Source organism: Aphelocoma coerulescens, chromosome 6, assembly GCF_041296385.1.
Source record: "Aphelocoma coerulescens isolate FSJ_1873_10779 chromosome 6, UR_Acoe_1.0, whole genome shotgun sequence".
Classification (NCBI taxonomy): Eukaryota; Metazoa; Chordata; class Aves; order Passeriformes; family Corvidae; genus Aphelocoma; species Aphelocoma coerulescens.
In genome coordinates this window covers 32,395,094-32,422,067 of record NC_091020.1, presented here as the reverse complement: position 1 = coordinate 32,422,067, position 26,974 = coordinate 32,395,094, and the positions used below count along the sequence as shown (strand labels likewise).

Here is a 26,974-nt window from a genome sequence, read left to right as displayed (position 1 = left end):
TGGAATTTGTACTTCATAGAATCATTTAGGTTGGAAAAGGCCTTGTTAAATGCCATATATAATATTTATTCCACATTTGCTGGCCTGAACCACTGAGCAGTGCTGCTGAAGGCTGTTACCTGTCCCAGCAGTGGATGTAGCAGGGGGTTTGTGAGGCTGTGCAGACTCATTCAAGATGAAATCCCCTGCCTTAGGAATATCATGTTTTATTATTTATTTAAAGGATGTTTTCATGACACTGCAATTTCGAACCCAGCATGGCGAGACCATAAAATAAGAGCGGGTCTGTTTGGGAGGACGTGTTTTATTTGGCAGGTTTTGGGGAATAGCAGTACAAAGGAAGAAAATAAAGTTGCAATGTTTATGGCAGCTGGGCTCTCTGTCCGTTGGTAACCACTCACCACAAATAACTGCTCGCTGGTGCCCACACGTGATATTTTAAGGTCCAAGCTCTTAAAAAGAAGCTCTTAAACATCAGCAATATTTAGTGCCGTGCAGCCTCCTGGCCACACATAATGACTGCAGTGTTTTTTATGAAAATGAAACTCATCACATTCTGGGCTTTGCTTTAAGACCTCACATCAATCACTCAACCCCAAGCCGTGCCTCACACCTTTTCAATTCCCACAGCCTTGCTCTTTCCGTTGCGTTGCTCTTAATGTCTCTTTTTTCCCCTTCTTCCTTGCTGCCTACTCCTTGAGGAAATATCCTCTCTCCAAAGCTGTTTGCTGAACAACCCTCCTACTGATCTGGAGGAGAGAGGAAAACCTGATCAGGTCCATAAGGCAGATGCAATTAGACCACAGTTATTGACTGCTACAATAAAAACAAACATAAGTAGTAGAAAGATCAAGCAGCAGGCAAGGCAAGTAAAGGAAAAAATATTTTAGCCCACCACAAAATTAATGGGGATTCATTGCCACAGGATATTGCGAAGGACAAAAATAGAAATGATTTTTTAAAATTAAGAAAATGAATGAAGGCTGGATTTGTCACTTGTTATGAAATGCAATGACTCAGGTGAAAAGAGCTGCTGAGAAAGCTCCCAGGCAGTTGGTAGGAGCTGGGAGGACCAGGCATCCACTGCTGGTCCTGTGGAAAGTGGGATGGATCTGACTCAGCCACTCCTACGTGCTTTCCAATCATGCCACCCGTAAGGAATAAAACAATTACAAAACATAATTACAAACTGCTACAGACTGCATAAATGCAGTTAATTCAAGGTATGGATTTGCCTTACTGATGAAATGACCCAGTTCTTTAACCTTTTCATCTCTCAGTATTTTCATTTCTGCCTGATACTTTCTCCTGCTCTGCCATGAGTTTTGCTCTGCTGCTCCCCAGGGCTATGCCTGTAACTCTGTCTGTAAAGCTGTCTCATGCAAGTAAAAGTAAAGCAGTTTATTCATTTGCTGTTGCTTTCTCCCATTCCTTGACAACCCCAAATACTCTGGCTCTCCCTTGCTCCTTCGTCTCTTCCTCTCTATGCATTGGACAATAAATGCTGCAGAAAATCTTTCCACCAAGCAGGAAAGGTTGGGAGGACATTTCCAAAGTACTTGGTCCCTTATCACAGACCCTTGTGCTGGAACTGGGGCTCAACCAGCATTGAAACCACTGCTGAGGGTCTGAAACTCTTCCCACCACTCTGTTTTAATTCAAACCCCCCCACCAGCTGGTTGTTTTGAATTAGGGTTTTGGCCTGGGATCACTGAATTACACGATGTGACGTGAGAATATATATTGCAAACAGAGCTCAGAGCTGCTGTGTGGATTAGCATCACTTTATCTCTTGTGCCTGGGGGAGTGCAGGATGCAGGCAGCTGAACTTCTTGCACTGAGACAGCGCTTTCCTCTCTGGGGTTACGATACCATGGAGGAAATGCAAGACAAGCCACAGCTTCAGCAACATCCTTTATCTTGTCCATCCTCATCCGAGATGCTGGTGTACAAAGGGACACTGATGAGCTTTGTTTGGTGCCCTGCCGAGGATGCTGGGCAGCAGGACAATGCCCAGTGCCACAAGTCACCAGCTGTCCCACAGCGAATGCACCCACAGTAAACAACCAGGGACAATGGGGACTCTGGGGAGGGGGGGGTGGGCTTGTACCAGGGCTAGTGACTGTACCTGAAGTGACAAAGGGACAATTCAGCTCTTTGGGATGGCATACAGCGGCACAGCGCAGAGAGAATGAGTGAGAAGAGATTAGCAAGGCTTGGCTTGTGCAGGCTGGCACATGATAACATTATTGCTTCTGTCATTTGATGCCGGGTGAAGAATGCAGAAAGACAGTGCTTGTAGCCAGCTAAGTTAGCACATGATGGTGGTAAGGTTATTTTATGGATTTTTCTGCTCTGTTATGCCCTTTTTCTGCCCCCCAGAGTCTGGTAGAAGACCACTCTACTCCTTTCATCTGGTGATATTTCTGGTTATCAGGCAGCATGAGGATGGTGGGACTCCTGCCACAGCAGCCTCAGTGCTGGCCCAGTTAACTGTTAACTGGCAATTGCCCAGGGATCAATACACCCAGAAATTTTCAGGGTGGCTCACCTTGGGCAGGCTTTGAAAGGATCCAAAACTGGAGGTCTGGCCTAAATCGTTCAGAATGGAGGAAAGGTAACTTGCACCTGAGGAAAAAAATGGCCTGATGAGGATTTATACTCAGAGAAACCCAGCACTAGGCACCTGGGCTTGAAGATGTTGGTTTGTGCTCTCTGTGACACGCCTTGTACAACCAAAATCTGAGTGTAAATAGTAGCAGATAAAGAATTTTTTTTTACTGGCCCATTGCCATGAAGAAATGGAGCTGGGCAAGCAAACAAGCAAAGGCAGCTGAGAGAATGAAGGTCCCATAACTCACAGTGCATTTGTTTACTTACTTTGGCATGAGACGCAGGTGTGAGCTCGGTCTTTGTTTCTTTCTGCAGGATGGAAGGAAGCCTGCCTGCTCCTTGCCATGCAGGTAAAAAACTCCAGTACTGAAGAATATTCTTTAGCCACCTTTTTTTAATGAAGGGACACATGCCTTTTGGAAAAAAAGAAGTCCAAGGACCAGCTAAAGTTAAATAAATAAAATCTGCAGACTGTTTCACGCAAGGCTCTAACGATGGTTTTCATTTATTCACCTCACCTCTCCCTGAAATAACCTAAAATGAATGTTCATGGATTACTCTCCCCAGTTTTGCTTCCTGGCATAGATCTTTGCACATTTTCACCTCTCAGGTGTTGCAAATCTCCAGGGGCTCCCCCTGAGTGCAGACGGTGTACACACTCTCTTCTTGGTTCTATTAGACTTTTGTATTTTAAACTGTGTGAGGATTTTTTTCATATGCACTTTTTGATATTACACCCTTTTAGTGCAAGTTTAATGGTATCTGCACAGAGAATTTGGGAGAGGGCAAAGTGTAAGAGCAGGAGTGAGGACAACTGAGTGAGCCCAGGTAGGAGCTGCTGGACACAAAGGAACAGTTTTGGGGGAACAGTGGCCACATCCAGCCTCAAGAAATGGAGTTTAGCCTTCAGAACTAAATGCATCTGTAGGGAAGCCCCTCCTTGAGCTCCAGGTGGAGGAGGTGTACGTGCAGGAGCAGGAGGAAGGCGCCCAGGCCAGCTGAACACCTTTCCTGTGGGATGGATAACGGGGAGAAAAGCAACTCTTGGAGAAAAGTAACCTGGGTGAACTGACAGCATTATCTTGTGTGTGGAGGTGCAGAGGTTGGAGAGCAGGGAGAGGAAGAGAGGGAAAAAGAGGAAGAGCAGGCAGCTGCTCTGTGGATGGTCCATGTATTTAGCTAATGGTGGTAATAAAATAGGATTAGCTGCTAGCCCTGGATTGATGGCCATGGCAATTGCCAGACACTCTGCTTCCCTTCTGTGAGCAAAGGAAGGTGGCTGCATGTGGGAATTACTTTTAAAAGCTCATTAGCTGGGTGTTAAGTCTCATCAAACAGTTAACATTTCAAACAAATACAACCTGGGTATAATTGCAGCCTCTCTGAATTTGTTTGCCCCATTAATACCTGCCACTATCAATTATTTAATTCCTCCTCAGCTGCCTGTTTTAAACTGGGCCTTACATGGATTTATTTATTTGTTTCTGACCAGAAGATGTGTTTTCTGCTCCATAAACGCTGTAATCTGACGGTAAGAGATTAAGTGGGAGACAATGAGGATGGTGTGCTTTGGTTTGATGCTACAAAATCCGTGGGAAAATTCTAGGGAGAGTCCTGGTTTGAGAAGATTGGAGTTTGGAGGACCTGGTTTGGGTCTCCCAGATGTGCCAAAGAGTTCCCACCAAAGCAAATGGAGCCTGAGTCATGCAGGAGACTTCGGCTTGTGTTTATTCCAGCAACGGGAGAACCATAGCAGCAGGAAAACAAACTTTGGGAGAGAGGACAGATAAATGAGACATTCCTGGGCAATGGGAGTGTAGTAACAGGGGAGTGAGTTCCACGGGGATGCCAGAGGGGAGAGAGGGTCGCCTGCCCTGGAGCACTGGGGGAGTGCAAGAGGGGTGAATTGTCCCTGCCAGGCTGATAAGGAAAATAATAACCAGGAAAAATCTTTATTAGTGCTGACACAAACATTTTTTCCATTTCTTACCTCAGAATGTTTGGTTTTATTGCTGTTGATTCTCTTTTTTTCTGGCTGCTGTGTCTCTGCTGAAAGTTTTGTGGCACAGATGGCTCCCTGGTAATTTCTGTGTACGTCCTCCAGGACACCTTATAAATTTTTTTTTCTTTTTTTAAGTGACACCTGTTGTATGTGGGTATTAATTGGAGAGGGCAATAAAGTGTGCTGGCAGGTGAAAACCCTCCTCTTGATCTCCCTGTACTTGTCTCTAATGCTATTAAGAATACAGAATCAAAATAATTAATTAAGGTGGTATTTCTGTGGTCAAAGGGAGAGCTTTGCTTTGGCTCCCAGCTCCCCACAGCTGCTCAGCTGCCACATGAGCAGGCATTTCTGTGCAGTGCATATGTGGCACTCTGTGCTCCTGGCGACAGAGAATAGGGGTTTATTTTGGAAACTGCTAATGGCTTTGTTTGCACATTTATTCCCTTTGCTGAGAGAGGCTGCAGACTGTTTCTGTGACCTTTCGTGTTTCTGTGATAAGAAGCTGTTTTGGGGGAAAGCAGATCTGATGCTTTTGGGCACCTAGGAGCCTTTGGAATGGCCTCCAAGCCATCCACGCAAGGGAGGCAGGATGCTGATTGCAGCTGGAATCCATAGCTGGGCAATGTTTGCTCAGGTAAATATTTTGAATATAGGTGTAGGAATTTAGAAGGAAAGAGGTTAATATATGTACCTCTGCAAGGTACTGGGTTGCTGGTTTTGAGAGTTCAGTTCTGGAGGCATCTCCAGCCATGCCAGGGCTGCTTCCAGTTTATTTCCTGTAGAGCAGAGGGACGTACATGGAGGGGAATGTGCCTTCCTTCCATCTTCACTCAGGAACCCTGCAAAGCTGTCAGACACCAGCTGAAAAGGGGCTTTTGGTTCCTAAAAAGGGAAATTGCAAACCACCCTGAAGGCAGACCACCTCTTAAATATAGCTGCACAATAATTCAAGTTTAAATGTGAATTTTTATATAAGAAGCAAACTATAAATTGTTCTTGCTTTTATTTTGGTACCAGAGCTGCAAACAACAAGGCATGTCATATTGCCTTTATAAATTACCCCCAAAATTGGCACTAATTTACTTTCAAATTTTGGTAACATTGGCTTCCATATAAGTTTCCAGTTTCTAGTAGTAAGAAAAGACTACTTACACAAATCATAATTTGTGATGGGGAAAACTGAATTTTGAAGATATCCATGCTGAAAGTACTATGTGCTTTTCTTTTATTATTATTTCTTGGTTAAACAAGTAGCTTGGAACTGGTCATTTAAAAAAGAAAAACAATGCTGGTTGTTTTTTCAGTGGCCTTTTCAGCTCATGCATGTAATAATATACAAAATGAGGCATATTTCCATAGCTGCCATTCTGGAGTGAACAAAGCTTGTTATTAGCTTGTCTAGCCTGGTTTGTTTGATTTGAACTGCAGTCAGGGGATGAGTGCATGCTTGACATTTCTTCTGCACTAAAATGTCTAAAGCAATGCCAGCCTGGGCTCCATTATGGGAAATGAGTAAAATCCATTCAGTATGTTCATGAGCAACTATTCTAACTTTTAATATACTTACAAAGTATATAACCACTTCTGGGCTGCTTATGTGGCCAAATGTTTTTGATGTTTAAAAGAAAAAAGCAACTAGTGCAGGTTTTCTTAGATATGGAAAAAGTACAAGCACAATCCATATTTGTTTTATGTGGCTGAGCCTGTTTCTATTGCCCATGCTGGGGATTATATGTCCTTAAACAGGAGAGGAATCCTGTCTACAGCTGTTGTGGGGCGCCTTTATTATAAAAGATGACGCAGAAAAAAGTGAAGAACTTTCTTAATGAGTATCTCAGTAATGAGAATAGAAGACAGATCTGTGATTTTAGCCCAGTTCCTTGAGCCCTGGAAGTACTTTAAGTACATCCATGACCTGATCCCTGTTGAACAAATAAAGTCAGTATATCTTTGAGGTTATTAGTTTCAATGGGGCTGACACATGTGTTCAATAACTATATACAATAAAAATTCTGCTGAATTCAGGCTCCAGGTTTGCTTTTCAGGTCCTGAACAATGGCATTTGTCCAGCTTGTCCTGAGACCTACAGATAAAACCACTGTGGGTGTTCAAAGTAGTGTTCTCCAGGCTTAAAAGTGTTAAAGAAATAGACAAAGTGTGTTTCTCCCTCTTGGATTCCCTGGAGATGTCTGATTTGGGTGATGGTTTGCCTTGCTGGTGCATCTGAGCACACCAAACCAAGGTATAGTGCTAGTGAAAAAATCTCTGGCTTCTCTCTTACAGCAAAAGACCTTCCCACCAAGGATGTTGTGTTTGCAGCTCTCTGTCCAGGCTCCAGTAGGAAGTGGCATTTCACTGAGGTGGCTGACAAGCCACCAGCTGGCTGAGGGGGTCTGCCTAAAATGGGAGAGGGCTAATATCATGCTGGAAATGTGAACTCTCTCTCTCCTTAACATCCTTGGAAATCAATGAAGGGGACATCAGCAGAAGCCCGAGACCAGGGCAGCTATTCCAATGTTTCTGATGCTACTGATGCCCTACCCTGAGGGCTTGGCGGGTGGCTGATGTGGCAGAGCATTTTCTCTTTGTTTCTTCTTTCCCCACTTATGCAAATGCAGAGGAGAGACAAGGGGGATAAAGGGGAAGGAAGTCTAATACATCCTCCAATTCCTCTGCTCGGTGATTAGCAAAATCTAAACTCTCCGACAAAAACTTTTGAGTTGTGGCTTGGAGAGTAGATGCTATGGATCAATATCATCATCAGATAATCCCAGAATTTAAACATCATTAAGGTTGGAAAAAGCCTCCAAGGTCAGTGAGTCCAACCATTAACCCAGCATGGCCAAGGCCACCACTAACCCATGTCCTCATGTGCCACATCCACACATTTTTTAAAATCTTCCAGGGATGATCACTCCACCACTGCTCTGGGCAATCTTCTCCAATGCTTGATGACCCTTTCAATGAAGAAATTTTCCTAATATCCAGTCTAAACTCTTCTGACACAAACCTTTCCTCTTGTCCTGTTGCTTGTTACTTGGGAGAAGGGACGAATCCGCAGGGATATCCATTGCTTTAGACATTGCTGTGCAAGTTTCAGGCACCTTTTTCAATTAGTGGCATTATTTATGTACCTTTAAACCTCTTTTTTTTTTTCTTTTGCCACAGCAATTAGTTAACCAGCCTAAAGGCTGATATAAATGGCAGTGAATATGACCAGATATCAGTGTGCAGAAGTGGCCTCTACCACACACCTTCATGCTGGCTCTGCTGGAAAGTGTCAGGGCTCCTTCCCACAAGATGTGTCTGAACAGGAGGCATCCAGGCTCTCCTTTTTCCAGCAGCAGCAGGAAGCGGTTTCAGAGTTCCTCCTTTGGGTTTGTGCCACCCAAATGTGGATATTATTTGGTAAATAGAGCATGCATGCAGCCTGCTTGACCTCAGTAAATACAGCGTGAGCGTGTGTGTAAACTTGAGGCCAGCGCACAGTTGGTGACTTGGAGAGGCTGCTCTGGCAGCAGGGAGCTGCCATCAATCACAACCTGCTTTTAGGGTGTCAGGCCTTGCAAGCAGAGCAGGCTCTGTTAGCCAGTAAAAACTCCAGATGAGGAGGAGCATCCTGGTGACAAAGCAGCAGTGCTGTATGATGTAATTCATCTCTGGTACTGTACTGTGTGCACAGGAAGGACAAATCCATGCCTTTCCCCCAATTAGCGACTGTCAGGTTTTTCCTGGTGGCTGGCAGCTGTCACTTGAATCTTCCTAAGTAACTAGATTGAGTCCCAAATAGTCCCAAACTGCCCCCTGGTCAGTTTGTTAGGGAGAAGAGACTGAGCCCTCCGTTCACAAACTCTGTAAAATTGTGTTTCCTTCATGAAATCCCTACTTTGGGATGTCTGTGATGTCTTTAAACTGTCTGTCTCCAAATCTTCATATAAAGGTCAAGGTTAGCACCTGGTAGTCGTTGTTTTCCTTAACACTTCACATCAGACAGTGTAACTAACATTTTACTATTTATTGTTTTGCTGTCTGGGGAAAACTTGATTAATTTTTTTTTTTTTTTTCTGATGATTAGCCCAGTCACCCAAACCAGGCATTATTGTGATGGTTCCTGTCAGAACATTTTCAGTAGTGACCCAGTAGTGTTAAAGATGGAGATGAAGCAAGACAAGATGGCTCCAACAAAGTTAATTGGAAAAACTCCCATGAACTTCAGCAGAATGAGGATTTAATTCCTGCTATTGTACAGTTAAGAAAAGCTACATGAGAGAGAAGTCTTTAAAAAAATTATTAGAGAACAGTTGTGATCTTGCATGTCAAATGTATTTAATTAGAAGAATTTTTCCAGTATCTCTAGAGATTTAGGGACATGCACTGGGACCTTTTCTGTTTGGAAAATACTTTGCCCATTGTGGGCACTAGGAGAGGAAAAAAATTGAAATAATCTGTATCCAATTGCAGTTGGAAATGTAATACAATGGGATAGGGCTGAGACCCACAGGGAAGCAGTGGCAGCACTCCCACTGACCTTAATGGGAGCTGGACCACATCCCACACAGCCTCGGAGACATTTGTGGGGGGAAAAAATTTCTACTGCAGGGCTGAAAGATGAGAATGAAGAAACGCATGGATTTCAAAACTCTGTGGCTCAAGCGGGGCCAGAGCCAGAACCTGCTGAAGCAAACACAGAGTCAACGGTCAGGCAGCCTTGGTTTGACTCCTGTTGGCTCCTTTGTTTTGCAGAAAGTTTTGTGGGTTTGTTTGTTCCTACTCTTAGAAAATACCTGTTAATCAGCAGATAATGCTCATCAGCACCTCCTTTGTATAACTGATACACTGGGTTTTACCCAAAATCACTGGAGAGAGGTTATCTGTGTGTTTTCACTATTGAAGTGAAAGGGAACTGGTGACCTTCACTCTCAGCAGTTCCCTTTGAGAGGGGGATGTCTCCCATGGGATCACCTGTGGGCAAGGGCTGGGGAAAGGCTGGCAAAAAGGGGTCTTACAGTGGTGGGGTTTCTATTGCTGCAAGGTGAGGCAGACCATGCTGCTGTCTTGCTGGCTTTGAAGATAGCAGAAAAAATGATGAGGAGGTAAAATTTGCTAGAGGTAAAATATTTTTTGGGTTTGAAATGCAGCTGAGGAAAGGCTTAATGGTGAAAAGGCATTTCCTTCATGTAGAGGAAAAGGAACACCCAAAGGACTGCAGAAAGAGAGTGAAAATACCTTCAACTTCAACAGGGCCAGCAAAGGCCAGAGAGCCCCCAAGCTTCTCTTGCTTCCTTGCCATTTTGTGAACTTATGGAAAGAGATCTCCACCGTGGATCAGTTCACAGCAATCCGGTGTCTGATGCACAGGTGTGGGAGCTAAAGACAGGACAAACACAAAGCCTCTCCTGGGTACCAGGACAAGCTTTGCTCTGTGTCTCTCCAAGTGCATCAGTTCTCCAAACCACACAGAAAAGTTTCCAGAACTTTCAGCAAAGCAAGGCTCACCAGCTTCATAGGGAATTAAGAGGGTCCTCACCCCCAAAGAGCTCTTAGAGAGGCAACATGCAGAAGGAGCCCAGCTCCCTGGCAAAGGGCTGCCTGTGCTTCCAGAAGAACTTGCTAGAAGCCACAGTGCATCTTGGAAGGAGCGGGGATCATATTTCAGCCCTGGATTTTAGGCACACGTTGTGACAGCCCGCGGCAGACATGCCAGGAACTTCATTCCGTAAATCACATTTCTTGCAAAGGAGGCCTCTGTGCTCAGTAGTAGTAGCATTTGTTTCTTCTTTTTCTTGGCTGCTTTGCTTGGAAGTAGTGTAAAGACTTAACCCTGGTGAGAAGGACCTGCAGAGAAATAATGGAGTATGTGAGAGCTCCGGCTTTTGCCTTGTTAAATGAAACTCGGTCTATATAAACACCCTTGAAAAAACCCACTGGTAATGCTGCAAACATGGGATTCAGCAGTGGGCTGTTTTCATTTAGCCTTTTGGCAGCATTTTTAACAAGAATATGTTTTTTTGTGACTTTCAAACCAGACACATCATCTTGGATGAACTATAATGGTAATAAAAGCATTGCAAATATCTCTATTTCTAACCCAGGTTTTGCTGGAAACATCTTACTGCTCAGAGGAGAAATAGAGCCTTCACGTACTGAGTGCAACTTGCTTAGAAGTGAGTACTAAAAGCATATTCCTGTGTTTACTCACACCCCAGCTTTACTTTTAGTGTTTTTTGGTTTGTTCAGTATCAACCCCCTTGTTAAGGGTGGCTTTTACTTTCATCCAGCCGTGCTGCAGAAACTTCAGAAGCTGCTGACCTGATGTACTTTGCCTTTTCCCTCTGAAGCGTGTGATGTGTTTAATGCAACAGTGTTTTGTATACACAAAGGCTATCATCACCCCAAATTACCTGTTTGTAGACAAATGTTTCCTCAGTCAGCTGCTGAGGGGTGAGGAAGATCTCTGCTGTCAGCTAAGAAGAGGCCTCAGTCTGGAGTGAGGTCTGCTTTGAACATTTCTGAATAAATATTTTGCAAAGAAATGTATATATGGAGACATGGTGTTTAGCTTGATTATAGTGGTGACCCTAAAAAATGTAGAAAATGGTAGTGGAGATAGTCATCATAAAAAGGGTTTAATTAGCAAAGCACCCATTGATCTGTAGAGCAGACATTAGCAGCTGCTGTTCAAAGCTCCTGCCTCTACCGGAGATGGTGAACCCCATCATCAGCTCATCATCACCTTGTGTAGTCCTCTGTGTATCCAGAGTCAGCCTAAGATTAAGCAGGAATTTTCCCTCTCTACTATCTAAAAAGTTACTCCAGAATCTCTCTCAATAGCTCAAAACTTGCTAACTTCCATGTGTTCTACATTTTCTCGTCATTGCCAGCTGGTAAAGTTTGGCATAACTGTCACTGTTAATCCTGAGCAGCACAACTCTATTCATTGTACCAGTGAATTCAGTCGTTTTTGTAATTCTTGTCTGTTCTAATCCCATTCTCCCTGAACAGAAATTTCTATCTTCCTCTGTTTGACAGTCCTTTCCAGTCTTATGCTATCAACAAAATTCAACGTGCTCCTATTTCCTGTGCCAAGACTATTAATGAAAATATCTAATATTAATCTAATATCTAGTATTAGTATTAATCTAGTTCTCTAATAACCCAAAACTCAGTGTCTAGGATCTCTCTTCTTCAACCCTCTCTATGCTGGTGTCCTCCCTTTCAGTTTGAGATGACACTTCCAGCTTCCCTAAGAAGTTCCCTCTGGCTCTCTGCTGGAAGAGTTCTTGGAAATGCTGGGTTCTGTCTATTCTTTTGCTCAAAAGTAGGGTGAAGACCAAGAAGTACATTTCTTTAAAATGTACTGGTCATAGAATCACAGAATGGTTTGGGTTGGAAAGGACCTTAGAGCTCATCTAGATTCTGCTATCCCAGGCTGCTTCAAGCCTTGTCCAGCCTGGCCTTGAACTCCCAGGGATGGGGCAGCCACAGCTTCTCTGGGCAGCCTGTGTTGGGGCCTCACCACCCTCACAGTAAATAATCTCTTCCTAATATCTCATCTAAACCTGCCCTCTGTCAATTTGAAGCCATTCCCTCTTGTCTTGTCACTACATGCCCTTAAAACAAAAAAAATACAACCAGCAGAACTCTTGAAGTTTCAGCTGTCTCTGAGCCAAAACACATCTTAATAATAAAAAGCTGAGTGAGAAAATGAACTGTCCCTTCTGCAAAATCTCTGGGTTTATAAGAATCATAAGTAAAGGGATGTTTATCACCAAGAGCCCCCAGTACCTCACTGCTTTGCCTGAACCATTCATGCTGTCCATGAAGGTATAGATTTGGTGTGTTATTGATGCCATGAAGATTTTTGCCTTTTCTTTTATATCCCTGTTATACCTTTTTACAGCTTCTGTATTCCTAGTGCTTTTTGCCTACATTCTTGGACTTGTTTGTCAAGCTAAGAGACTGAACATTTTAGAAGCTTCGTAGCCAGAGATCAGTGTGCCCCAGAGCCCAAGGTCCTCTCCAGAACACATTCTGTAAACCAAGATAGAACCATCCAGGAGAAGGTTCCTTGGGGAGGGGGGCTCACTTGAGCCTCTCATTGGGGAATCTTTGATAGATATGCTAATTAGTAAAACCTATAATGTTATACCCAATGTTGGGGAAGACAGACAGACTAAGAGAGAGAGACTTGGCAGGGTGCATCTCGATGCACATGACCTGGACGTGTGCACCTAAGGATCCTTAAAATAAACACCAAGGTAAAATCCCTTTTCCCTTTCTAACTGTGTTTGACTCTTGATTTTAAGACCAGGAAAAGGCATCATATCACACTGCTGCTGTTTACCTGTGCAGTTTAATTCCTTGAAGATGTGGCCTCTGCACTGAGGAGGTTCCCCTGCTTTGGAGCAGAGCTTCCTCCGGGAGCACCGATGGCAGCTGCAATGCCACCACCATGGACCACAGCAGAAATCATCGCCTCCAAACACATTCACCCCATGGAAAACCAGAGGCCTTGCTGTGCCTGTGGGGTTTGCTCTTTCACCTCTGTCCTTCACAGTGACCATCAGTGAACCACAGCTCCCTGAGGGGTGTTTGAGCCCCACCACACGAGGAAAGAGCGAGGGAGCAGCGCCGTTGTTGCACAGGTCATCCTTCCAGCCCGTGTGGTGGTCCAGGAGGCAGGCAGGGACTTAACTTTGTGCTCTGCCATGGTTTGGAGCTGCAAGCCAGCCTCTGAGGAGGAGCATGGCCCACGCACCGGAGCTGTCAAGCTGCAACACGCCGGAGCCGCCGCGGCACTGCCGGGATGGCTTCGCCTCACCCGCGCTGCTCCTCCTGCAGCCTCCGACAGGCCAGTGGAAAATAACAATCAGGTGCTGCATTTTTTGCCTTCAAAGCTCCTGTGCCAAGCACAACACAGATTCCCTGTGCTGTGAGGTGCAGACAGGCACAGGAGCAGCCCACTCGCAGTGCGTTCTGCTGGTTTGTGACCCCGCAGCCCAGGGCTTTTTGCACTTTGGGGTTGTGGGGTCAGCAGCAGCCACAGCCATGCCAGGCCATGGTGCTTCAGGTCTGTGTTGATATTGCCATTTCATAGAGTCAGAGAATATCCTGAGTTGGAAGGGACCTGTCAGGGTCATCCAGTCCAACTCCTGGCCCTGTGCAGGACATCCCAACCATCCCACCCTGTGCCCAAGAGTATTGTCCAAACATCTCCTGAGCTCTGTCAGGCTTGATGCTGTGACCACTGCTCCTGATCCAGTGCTCAACCACCCTGTGCGTGAAAAACCTTTTCCTGATACCCAACCTAAACCTTTATATAAGTATATAATTTTAATTACATTTGATGCAGTGCTGTCCCTGCTGTCGGTGCACGCTGAAAGCGCAACTGACCATGCTTTTATTTTCTTTCAAACATTTAATTGGTCTAAATAAAAGATGGGATAATTGGCATTGATCGAGGTTACTCAGGAAATTCCTCTAAATGCAGTAAATTTACACAGCTTACTGACTATTGTGTGCAGTCTCTCCCTGACAGCATTTGCATCACCCCACACTCCTCTGTGTGACAAACCATTGGTGCAAAAGGGTTCTGGTGTGGGGAAAGGGCAATGAAGCAAAATTATAATGAGGTTTTGTGGCTGAAAGCTGAAGCTGAAGAATTCAGACCAGTAATAAGGTGTGCATTCTTGGCCAGTGGGGAATTTAATATCTGAAACAATTTGCCTAGGGATATGACGAATTCTCTCTTTGAAAACTTAAATTAAGATGGGGTTATTTTTTTCTAAACAATCTGGTTCAACCAGAAGTTATGGTCTTAATGCTGGAGGTTCTGGTAGCAAGTATCTGACCCAGGCGATGCAGGAGTTCAGACGAGATGCTGCAAGTCTCCACTTGGGTGAAATGAAATGTTTTAAATGCTGTACTAAAGCATTGCTTGCCTTCATGCTTTAAGTCTTAACTCAGTCTTCCCTGCATGAAGAAGTGGGGGAAAGTGAGACAAATGGCATTTTCTGAATTTTTCTATGATGTACTTTTACTTCTGTATCTATTCCTCCAATAATTTCTCACCGACATTAAATATAACTTGGCTTAAAGGGAATTGTCTCACCTTTACAGAGCCTCCTGATCCCTTTTCTTGTCCTGGGGAATGGGTTACTGCTTGCCAGTGCTAAGGGATAATTCACCAGGAAACACCCCAGGCCAAGCAATGAACTGCACAGCACAGCAGCCCTCTTTCTACTCATTTTCCTGCAAAAACAATCCTTGTGTGCTTAGATATTTAAGGAATGCAAAATACAGTGGTGGTAGTGACTTTTGGAGCTATAAAGTATATTTTCCTTCTCTTCCCTTAGCATACAAAAGCCCCTATGGTGGGCACAGACCTCCCTGGCTGGAGCAGGATTTCTCCTTCTCCTCCTGGCCCTTGTAGAGGAGCTGTGGTTGAACTGCAGGGACATCCAAACCACTGCTGCCTGCTCAAGTGGCTCCTGAATCCATGAGCCCCTGCAGATGAGCTGGGGAGAGTATGGGCATGGAAATATTTGCTGCATCCCTGGGAATACCTGGGCTGGCAGGAGCTGACAGGGCTGTCACCACAGAGGAGCTGAACAGGCAGCAACAGGATTTTGATGAGAAGGGAAAAAAAAGGCAAGTAAGAAGAGGACCTTTGATACAATCCCATAGAAACCACCCCTACAACCCAAGAGTACCCTACAAACTCTCTCAGCATTGTATAAATCTACTAAATTAATCCAGTGTTCATGATCTAGATGAACCCTTGTACTCATTTCAGCTGTTTCTGTACAAGGACCTCGAAGGAAAATGAAGATAAAGGCCTATATGTGAGGTCTACTTGGCTTTTCCCTGTCTCTGTGCTAGTGGTGAATGAATGCCTACAGAGGATGCCAAATTTTATTGTGCTGTCTGTGAATGATAAGTCTTCTCTTAATACTCTGGAATTAGTAGGTAAACAAGAAAGTGCTTTTTGGGGACGTGGATGTAGTGATTCCAGTATTTCCCATGACTTTATGCTTGGATTTATTCATCAGTGGGTTTGATGAACCCTCAGACCATGTCCCCACAATGACATCAGTCAGACTCCCTCTCTTGTGCTTTAGGAGCTCATTCTATTAAATGTTGTTGGGTTTTTTAAGCTGTGAGCAGAGCAGGGCTAGAGGAGAACTGAAATACCAATTTACTTCATGTGAAGGTCTTGTGAAAAGCAGGCAATGTCCAAGGGATAAAAATACTGGAAAATTATTCTTTCATTTGTCAGCATGCCAAAGCCAGGATCCATCCTTTTGCCAATGCTAAATGATTCTTCATTGTGTACAACACAGCTTCACAAATTATTGCTTTTTCAACCTTACTGCCCAATAGTTATTGAAATGAACAGAAAAATTCAGGCTTTCATTTAGAAAGTGGCTCGCTTTGGGGAAACAAATTTATTTACCAGCAAGAATTTTACTTTTTGAAGCAAAACCAATACTTTGCTGAAGAGTGTTTTGGGGAAAATGGCATATGTTTATCTCCCTGTGTTTACTGAAAATAGACAGAAAAACCCTCCTTACAGAGGAGCTCTTTACTGGCAATGAGGCAGAGACCTGAAAAGTTCTGGTGGGCTGCAAGCTGGCAGCTGAGGGAATTCTTATGTTCTTCTGCCTTCGTGGCTTTCATCAGCAGAGATGCACAGGGTGGCATTTTAAGACTGTAGCTAACCAGGAGAGTGGGAATAATACCCTCCAGATAGGCAGGGAGATGAGATTTATACAAGGAATTTCAAAGCATGCGATTGAGGACTACATGTAGGTAAATTTTGCTGTGCAGATGTTTCTTTATTGGCCTGAGACACACACACTTTACAATGCTTTGTGTTTGGCCAGTAAATTATTTAATGGAACAAACAGTTAATCTTCAGTCCCAGCCTTGACTCTGGCTCTGCTCTTCAAGCTTAACTCCAGAGCAAATGTTTCTGCTGACAAATTTACAGTGATTTTTCATGTTGTTGGCATGGTCTGGCACATTTCTTCAAGGAAAATAAATCTTGATATCAAATAGGGAATATTCACCTAAGGAGGAACTGAGTAAAGGTTGGCTATTGGTTATTTGGGTGTACCTTCCTTTGGGGGAAGAAACTCATCCTTCTGTTTAACTCTTGAAAGATGTTATTGACTTTAAATAAAAAGAAAAAAAAACATTGAGAGCACACTGCAATCTCCTGACAAAAATGTAAAATCCTGTCTGTTTGTATTCACAGAGCAGAGCTGGAACCAATGAATAAAGACCATCAGTAAAATTCCAGTAGATGAGGCAACATGCAGTGGCCCAGCATGGATGGGGATGAGCTTTTTAGCAGAGCTGGTTGTGATCCGAAAAGTGGGGGTGGTTTTAAACTAAAAGAAGGTTGATATAAGGAAGAATTTTTTTACAATGAGTGTGTGAAACAATGGCACAGGTAACCCAGAGCAGCTGCCCCATCCCTGGAATAGTCCAAGACCAGGCTGGCTGGAGTTGGAGCAACCTGGGATAGTGGAAGGTGTCCCTGCCTAAGGCTGAGTGTTGGAATGAAATGATCTTTAATAACCCTTCCAACCCAAACTATTTTAGGACTCTATAATTCTATAAAGAATAGAAGGAGATGTGGCCCTGGGGTGCTCTGTAGCAATAATAAATCCAATAATGCACTTTTAGGACTGCACAGTTGTATAACTGAGCCTTACCCCAGCACAGTGACACCCTGGATGGAAAACTGCTCTCAGGAAGATTCATCATATGGCAGTGGTACCCAGCCTTCACGTAGAAATAATTTCCACAGCTTATCTACAAGCTCTTCAGCATTGTTGGGTGAACTGGAGTCAAATATTACACTTTAAAAGACAATTACGTGTCTTTCACTTCCTCAAGTCCCTCTAAAGCCAAATAGTGCTATCTAATCTAAACCACCCCAGCTCTTCTCCATCCCCTCAGACACATGCTGTGCATTACATTTCTGCAGAAATCCACTGTAGTCTGGTTCAGCAATCCCTTTGAAGTCCTTGGAAGCTTATCTTTACTCCAGCAAGCAAGGGTGTGTCTCACAGCCAGCTTGCAGGTGACCATAAAGCAGAAATTTATCCCAGAAGCTACAGGTGGCTCTCTGGGGATTTTTTTCTCTGAGTATCAAGAAATCTCCAGAAGTTACCCCAGAATAAAGGGCTTCTGAGGCTGTCAAGTGCTGCTGAGTGTGAGTGGGACTGTAGTGTGGGACACATCACAGTGCCTTGTGGGCATGGCCCACCAGGACTTAAACAAAAACCTTCGAGAAAAACTGAAAATGGTCACAGCTGCCTCGTGACAAAACCGAGCAGGCAGAAACAAAGTGGGGGTGGCAGGAGGCATCTGCCTGTGTCCCCTCCAAACTCCATCAAATCCCCCAGATGCACCCACCAGCATCAGCCTTTCCCTGCCCAGCTACAGCCCAACTCTCCTGAGGGTGTACACACCCCACTCTCCCTGCTCCATCACCATTCTCACCCCCTTTCCTAGTGACCACAAATGCTTTCCCTAAAAAAAGCTGGAAAATGGTTTTAATGCCACAGGAGAAAAGAACAACAACAAAAAAAATCTGACATTAATCCAGAGATGAAAATGGCTGAGCAAGTATTTATGTTGATTTAGAGCTGTTCTTGTTACATTCTTGAAACTACTGAGGTTATCTTGTAATCCATCTGAATTGCAGCTTGCGGCATTTTGAGCTAATTTTCAATTGTGCTGCATTTAACTATTCTGTATCTCCTTCTGCCTCCCAGTATTTGTGGAAAAACACTCATCAGACTTAGGAAACCCAAGCCTAGAACCTCTGAGGTATCTTGGCATCAGAAAACGGAGAGCATTCCTTAAAAAGAGAAATTTCGGGTTCTGATGAGATTTTGGACTCTGCTGAGAGGCAACACTTTTGCAGGGCTGGGTTTTGGCTGGAGAAGGGTTCCCTGAGCAGCTCCCTTTCTGTTTATTTTCTGAGTGTTTTGAGTGAATGCACGTCTCTATAGATGTTTAGAGAGCAGCAGCACTGGAGATGAGGTTTATTTATTCACGAGATATGTACCATGCAAACAGCTGTGCACTGCTTCTCCTCACTGCTCTGTTGATGAGATTCAGCTCCCAGCCCACAGATCTGGCTGGGAGAGACAGCACAGCCCCCAGGAGTGGGGTCTGCAGTGCCTGGAGGCTCCTGCCTCTCCTCCAGCATCAGGCCATTGGGCTTATCCCTTCCTGGAGCTGGAGCTCTGTGATGCAGGCTGGAAAGTGAGACTGGACATGACCCAGCACTCACAGGGTGCCCAGAGAAGCTGTGGCTGCCCCTGCATCCCTGGAAGTGCTCAAGGCCAGGCTGGACAGGGTTTGGAGCAACCTGGGATAGTGGAAGCTGTCCATGGCAGGGGGAGTTGGACTAGCTGACCTTTAAAGGTTCTTCCAAGTCAAACCATTCCATGACTCTAACATGGACACATGGATTTTGGAAGACTTTTTCCCCTCTGGTGAAGTTAATTCCCTTCTCCTACCATTCTCTGTATTAAGAGAAGAGCTCCAAATGGACGGCAAATTTGTCAGAATTTTGGATGCAAGGGCATTAGGAGGTATTTTCTACTGGGCCAGTCTGGTGATCTTCTCAGCATCCAAGAAAAGGAAGCCCCAGTACTAAACCTGGCATTTAACATATCCAATGACCAGACAGATTTTCCTAGAGTACAAAGCAACTCGATGTCTCCAAGCATATGGGATCACAGCATGATTTTCCTCTGGGGTCTTTTGCAAGTCACTCCCTGAGGAACGTGGGGGTTAAGCCCATTTTTCACACGCCTCTTGAAAAAGGTCCTAGTTTGCTCCTTACCCCTTAAACCATCAGAAACCCAGGGATTTGGGGCAGGGTATGTGCAGAGAAACCTTGTATTTCCACATCATGTCCTGGTTCATGACAGTTTTAATGAGAGCACCATATGAGTGCCTTCCTTTCCTCCTTCAGCTCCTTTTCCCTTTTGTCCTTTCTCCTGACCCCTGGGCACCCCTGTGGCATGGAAAGAGACCCATTGCTTGCAGTCTCTGCTGCCTGTTTGTTTGCAGAGACAGGGTTACACCCGCATTACTACCTATCTGTAAATGATGTTTTCCTGTTGAGCACAAGTACAAATGCAGCTCCTTCGCTTTTAGCTCCGTTTTTCACCGCTTGTTCCTCACATCCCCCTCCCCCCCCACCCTTTGTTGTACTCTGGCGATCACAGCAGTTTCTGTTTAAAATGTTTCAGTTTCTCTGTTTTCTAGAATTAACCAGGAGCTTGTTGCTACATGTGGAGCAGGGCGGGACTGCTGATTCTTTTTTTTTTTTTTTCTTCCCTCAGAAAGTAGATTGCTGAATGTAAGGCTGCAGGGAATAAAATTTACAGGAGAGAAATTGCCTTGTATGTGTTTAAGGCAGAGCTACCTTGCTGGCCAATACAGGATTTCAGCCTTTGCATGCCATGAAAAACTATTTTTAGTGCTAATGCCTTCTGTAGATCTGGGATCAATGTTTCTCCAGTTCCTGAGTCCTTACTACTCTTTTCTTGTCCTCTGCAGCAAAAATTAAATTTGTTGCTTTCAGATCCATTGCTGAATTGCTCTGATTGGCATGTAATGAGGCTGAAAAACTGGATCCCCATTTAAATTCTCCTTTTTTGACAGATTTTTGAGATTTGTCATTGTCACCAATCAACATTACAGCCCTTTTCATAGGACCTCCAAAATTTTGGGACCCATCCAGCCCGGCAAGGTAGGGAGAGGCCATTTGTTGTGAGACTCCTGTGGGGACACCCGTGGGACAGGGTTGGCTCTCCAAGGCTCTCTTTGGCAAATTAAAGGAGCACCAGGATTAAAAACCAGCAAAACCATTGCTGCACATCCACACAGAGCTGCTGTATTCCTCCCACTAGAGGACAGCAGCTGGTGCACGCAGCCACCAGCAGCATTTCACGGCAGAAGCAAGAATAAAACAGCCCTACCCTTCCTGTAGAAACTTGTTCCTTTCTAGTGGTTTTCACATAATGAATCCCAGTGAATATTTAACTAAGCCTCCCCTGTAATCAAGTTGCTGGCCTCTTTACTTGTACCCACAGAGCAAAACATTTCCTGACCCACTGTGTTCAGCAGTCCTGGGAGTCTCCAGCAGGATCTCTGCTCAGTTGGCATCAGGGGAGCAGCATGAGGGTTGTTGAGTTTTTCTCATCCAGCAGTCACCAATACAACCCTTGCTATCCTTTAAGAGATGGAATCTGACCTCAGCTTGGCTATCGAAATCAAAAGCAGGACTTCTCTTCAAGCCCTGAATTATGGCTGTGTGTTTATACATATATGAATATTCATTCATATGCATATGAATATTCAGTAACGCAAGTCTGGATTTCATGCAAAGCAAGCTTCCCTGCAACCCTTTATTTAAAACAGAAAAGAATGAAGGAGAAAAGGGTGTTTCTGTGGCTGTGGGAGCAGGGAAAAAGGACAGTTTGGGTCTGTGTGTAGGAAACCTTTCTATGACTTCAGTTTAAGGAACTCCCCATGCCTGTATCAAATTGTCTTTGGACTTCATCTGCCTGACCATTACCTTTTCATCCCATTTTTGGGACTGCAGCTTGTGAACGTGGTTACAGAGTTAACAAATGAGGGCTGTTAAACCTTGATGCATCTCTGTTTATGTGGAGACTCTCTTGCGCAGGTCGCTGGCTTCTCTCCAAGGCAGTCCAGTCTCTGAAGTGAAATTGTGGGTACCACCATCACCTGGCAAAGTGGAGGAGGAGGTCATCTTACAGTGGGGACTGGAGCTGATAAAAGACATGGCTTTCACTTAGAGAGACACATAAAGGGAGAAGCAAATTCCAGTGAAAACTGTGTTAGGAGATAGGGACGAGAAACTATGTGCAAAGGACAGGGAGAGGAGGAAGAATATTAACTGCTTGGAGAATGCTGACTTGAAAGATGTTTGAGGGTTAAGAAGAATGAGGCAGGGAAATAGTTGTAGGCATCTAGTGCTTTATTACCCAAGGTGGGAAGTAGAAGAATTACTTTTATTTTATATTTTTAACTGCTGCAGAGTGACTGTGCCTGCTTGTGTCTGCACCTGGGCCTGTGGGAGAGCGAAAATGCAGAGCTTGGCACTGTAGCAGAGGATTTGAGAAGCAGGAGGGATCTGTTGGGATTTGGTGGGACCCAGCTGGACAGCTGGGTCGCAGGACCCTGCCCAGAAGGAGCAGTGTGCCCACACTGTGGGTCCCTGCCTTACAGTTTCCTGCTCCTTCCAGGGTTTAAGCTGTAACATGAACCCTGGTGTGAGGCTGACTTCCCACCTTCTGCTCCCAGGTTGTGCCTGAAAGTTCGAGCACCTCTACAGAACCCTGTGGTGTCACCAGAGAAGAATCTGATCTGATGTAACACTGCAGGGGAAGCTGCCACAACCACAGCTGGTCGAGTTCAACACAGGGCTCCAGTGAAACAAACCAGTGGGTATTGATCAGCTGGAAACAGAACTGAGAGGTGCATGGGCCAACAAGCAAAATATACCCAAGCTCTGTAACAGAAGGAGAAATTTTCTTTGCAGCCTTTGTCTTCTCGTTTTTAGAAGTCTGGCTCTGTCTTGCTGTGCCCTGCTCAGCACTCAGAGGAGTTTATTCACAGGGTTTTAAAGGAGCTCACTGCTAAAAGATCTTCTCCAGTGGATGCTGCTTTCCACTCTTTTGGAAATGATACTGTTCCCTGAGAGCCAGGGGTGCTCTACCAGGACAGCGTGTGACAAATTCTTTATGAGAGAATACATAATAAATTGAGGATTTTCTTTTATTTTGATTATTTAGCATTCAATATTTGCATTATGGAAGTGCCTGGAGGTTCCAGCCGAGATCAGTGTCCTATTGTTCTAAGCCATGCATAAAAACATGGTCAGAGATGAGGAGCTTACCATCTAAATAGATGAACTGGATAAAGGGTGGGAGACAGGAAGCATCTATTATTCTCATTTCATAGCTGGAGAGCTTGGACACAGACAAATTAAGTGCCTTTCCCAGGAAAGCCAATGGAGAAGGGCAAAAATCATTGAATGTCCGGGATCCCTGCTCATAACACACCACATTTCCTGCTTAAATATATCTTGCAACACTGTAATGAAAACAACAAATATTTTTTGGGAATATTTTCCTTAAGACACACAAAATGAGAGGAGCAGCAGAAAGGTTACATGGCTACAAGGCATAACAATCCGAGGGGAGTGTTGATACTCGAATGCCATTACAAGACACTGACACAGCAGCAGTGAAAATAATTTTTTTTTCTCAACTGCTTGGCCTCACTCCCTGAAAAAAGTATCTCCTAGCATATTCAGCTGTTCATAATGCAGAGGAAGATCAAAAATTGATAGACAAAAGCAATTAATTTGTCTCCTTCTCTAGCTTAACCAAAATGAGTTTTTTTCTGTTCGATAAACAACAAGTAAAACTGTCCCTTGATGGACCAGGAACTGCAGCCCCCCTTCCCATACACATTTTGCTGTGAAAGAACTTGGTAGCCTATCTGCTTCATACTTTCATGGATAATTATTTGATCTATTGGCATTAAAATAATTAATTCTTATCTCAGTTTTTCAGCTTAGCAGCATCTTGAACTAATACCTGGTGAGAACTAATGATGGAACTACTACTCTCTGTTGTAGCTTTTATTTCAGAAAGGGGTTGTTTTTATAGGAAATGACTTTTCTCTAAGACACTGAAAAATCTATAGAGCAGCCTTGCCTGTCTTTGACAAAGAAATATTTTCAGAAGTGGGTTCCTATGATTTGCTCTTTGGTACCCTAAAAAAAAAGTCCAAAGCTGCCAGGAAAGAAAACCATAAACACTTTGGAAACCAGGTAAATATTTTAGCTGCCAAACTTTGGGTTTAGACACTTAGCCTTGGAAGAACTTTAAAGAAATCTTGGACAAGCATTTAATCATATCTAGCATGGTCAGGAGAAATTTCTGGATGGGACAGTTTGAACAACAGGGAAGAATTGTTGATTCCCATTGTCTTTCATGGAGAAAACCCTCAGTGATGTGTGCGGTTGAATTTGGATCTAGAGGGTTTCTCCCCATAGACCTCTAGGACTTGAATTTGTGGGTTTTCATTTTCTTTTTTTTCCCCTAATTTAACTTTGTGTATTTTATTCCTATTTTCATCAGATAGAGCTGTGGCATGTCAGCAGGTCCTGCACCTGGAGAATAGATCAGTGCTGCCGAACCTCCTGCCCTGGGGTACCCATGGCCTCCCTTGCCATCTGCCTGTAACGTGCCAGGAGCTGGGGCTGGTTCCTCGCTGGAACTCCATGGAGGAGCCAGTTCCCGTGGAGCCCTGGCTGCACTGATATCTCCAGCACTTAAAAGAAATGTCAGAGAATCTGCAAGGATTAGAACTGAGAGTGCTCAGAAGCTCTGCTGTGCTTTTTTCTGAGGTGACTTTTCCCACATTACTCGGAGGCATTGGCTGCCCATCTCACCTCATCTCTCCACAGACACGAGCTGTTTGTCAGCTGCTTAACCTTCTGCCTCCATCCCTTCAAGCTGGGCTTTTATGGATGAGCTGGGCTCTGGTGGGTCCAGCCCAGGAGCAGCCTGAAGTCAGGCACATCTTCACCTTACCCTGCCAGGTAAAGGAGATGTTGGGTGGGAAATAATTCATCTCCTCACCTCTGCGTGCCCCTCGCTGGGGATTTGGCCAAGCCCAGCTGTGCCCTCCCTGCAGCTGGAGCAGGGCTTGGACCCTGCCCCTGTTGAACATTAACTGTATCCCCGCCTGCGTGCAGAGGGAGGACCGGGGTTCGGCTGACAGCAGCCACAAAGAGCTGGCAGGGCTGAAAGATTCAATTTAACTTTCTTTCTCCTCCCCCGCTTCCATATGCGAGGGCACACAGCGCTGTTTCTGCTTTTGAAACTTGCGGGGCAAAGGAGCATTGGTGTCCTCATTTTCCTTCCTCCCTATTGATGTATCATTGCCAGGATGAAAAAGGACGTCTCAAGAGCTTTTGAAAAAATGGGTGACTACTCAAGACATTTTATAAAGGAGGAAGAATGGGAGAGAAAATAGGACTCGGTAGGGGGTAGAAGGAGCCTGAATGTGTGCCTTGTCTGTCTATTCTTTCGCTTGAAACCTGGAGCTGTTGTTCCTATTTCAGTTCAAACTGTCACCTTTAGTTCATGATGGCTTTACTGCCCTTGCTCCTGAACCTCAACAGATTGGGGCTTATTTACCTATTCACACTCTGCTGTGGAACCTCATTAATAGGCTTATTAGCCACACCATTCACGTGCAGGAGGGCTCACAGAAAAGATCCCAGCCACTTTGAGAGGAGGAGGAAAAAACTGTAAAGAGATTATGCTCTCATTCAGCAGCCTAACTGCTATGAAAGGCTCCCTGGGCCCACTGAGATCTCTTGAAGCCTAAATATGATGACAGAATTGATCTCCCCCCCCCACCCCTTTAATTCCAAACATGCTTCTGCTTTTCTCAGATTGAGGAGCTGGGCTGTTGTGGGCCACTTTAGGAGAATGTGGCTCATTTAAGAGAAAAGGCTGCTATTGATAGACTGCTATCTTTTCATCCTCCAAAAGAATAAATTCTGACAAGTGCTTCCAGACCTTGGAAATAGGTGTTCTGATTTGTCATTTTTAGTGGAATGCTTCCTTTTCTTTCAGAGTATGCAAAGATATCGATGAATGGGGAAAGGTATTGCAGCTTCCTGTGCCGGACAATAATTTATGTGAGAATGTGTTAACAATGTTTCCAATGAGCGATGGACATGCCCGGAGCTGGGAAAATTGGATCTTGACTGTGACATCTCAGCTTCTCAATTAGAACATTCAGATGTCTGTTGCTTTAGGGAAAACAACAACAAAAAATACTAAACCTGTGTTTCCAATCAATTACAAATTTGTCTGCCATCCCCTCATAAAGACTGCAGTACTGGTGGGAAATGTGTGCTGGGAGGTAAGAACATATTCTACAGAAAACTTATTTTCCAGTTTTTGGTGTCTAGGAGTGTGTAAATAGAGTTACACTATGATGTGTGACCACAGTCCTTGAAAGTCCCCTTGATCAATACTGCACACAACATATAAAATGTACAATAGAGCTTAAGTAAAGTAACATTAAATTGATCAACACTGATTAAATTTGAGGTAACCACCACTTATTGATTTTGTTGTCAAGCTGACTCTACACAAGCAAGCATTACACAGACTCCATATTCAAAACCATTTAGCTGATGGTATCTAAAGCAAATGTTTTATTAACCAAGGATCAGGCTAAGCCATACTGAATTTTGAATACCCATATTATGCAGTTTTAAATCAGTGTGTCCCAGCAAATTATGTTTGCGTAACTTTTCAACAACTTTTCCCATTTGGGCACTGCACAGACAGGTATTAAAGGTGCACTGTCAGACCAATTCACGGGGCAGTTGGAATCGGGCTTTGAACTGAGAGGCTCCTGAGGGTGATTTCTGGAGTGGGTGTTATCCAGGCATCCTCTCCAGACAGAAGTGGCCACAGACCAGCCATGGCTTCTGAGCCAGAAACACTTCAGGAGAGGTTTCGGGAAAGGCTGTTGTGATGGTACCATCTTTGTGCGACGATGCAGATGCTGCCCAGTGCCCGACTGGCAGTGCCGCAGCCCAGGCTCAGTCACTGCGGAGGTACTTGCCGCGCCTCCCCATCTTTCCTTTCCAATCCGCTGGAAAACTTTCAGTGGAGCAACCGTCCGGGGGCTGCGCGGGGTTCCTCCCCTGCAGCCCAGCGGTCGCCGTGGGATGCGCTGCCCCGGGCAGGCAGCGGCCGGAGCGGGGGCTCCCCTGCGCCCCTCCTGCCCCTCTCCGGTGCTGCTGAGTGCGCCGGGTCCGCGTCGCGGGAGCATCCGCGACCCCCGGGCAGGGTGGGGGCTCCCGGCTCCGCACCTCTGCGGGCCGGGCGGGGGAAGGGGCTCGGCGGCGATTGGCAGAGCCCGGCAGCGCCGTCCAGGAAACGGCTCGGGTTGCAGCGGGGGGAGTGACCGGGGGAGGAGGAAGGAGCCGGAGGAGTGCGCCGAGAGGGGGAAAGGGGGGAGAGAAAACTCACCTCCCACCCGAGGCGGCTGTCGGCGTGACAAAGCTGCGGCGGCTCGGGGCGGGCGGCTGGATGGAGCGGAGCGGGACCCGCGGCGCGCTGCTCGGCGATGCCCGCGCGGGGGAGGAGGCAGCTGGTGCCGGGCACGGCGGGCTCGCCCCTCTGAGGCGGTAGCCGCCGCGGCCGAGCCAGGGCACGGCACGGGACGGGGCGCCGGGCCGGCTCCTGC

At 45.2% G+C, this 26,974-nt stretch overlaps 1 protein-coding gene and 2 long non-coding RNA genes across 3 annotated transcripts in view; 2 read left to right on the top strand and 1 right to left on the bottom strand.

Moving 5' to 3' along the window:
- The first annotated feature begins 3,993 nt into the window (after positions 1–3,993).
- Positions 3,994–11,175, top strand: LOC138112690 (uncharacterized). The gene is made up of 3 exons (XR_011151808.1): positions 3,994–4,144; positions 10,711–10,782; positions 10,897–11,175. It is a non-coding gene; the product is annotated as an uncharacterized lncRNA (long non-coding RNA).
- On the bottom strand, positions 9,857–26,837 carry LOC138112691 (uncharacterized). The gene is made up of 3 exons (XR_011151809.1): positions 26,758–26,837; positions 21,234–21,406; positions 9,857–10,453 (listed from the first exon to the last, which is right to left on the bottom strand). It is a non-coding gene; the product is annotated as an uncharacterized lncRNA (long non-coding RNA).
- The window catches only part of FGFR2 (fibroblast growth factor receptor 2), an 80,770-nt gene continuing 80,284 nt past the window's right edge, over positions 26,489–26,974 (top strand). Inside the window, exon 1 of the mRNA XM_069020162.1 lies at positions 26,489–26,538. The gene's annotated coding sequence lies outside the window, so the exon portion shown is untranslated. The remainder of the gene's footprint in view (positions 26,539–26,974) is intronic.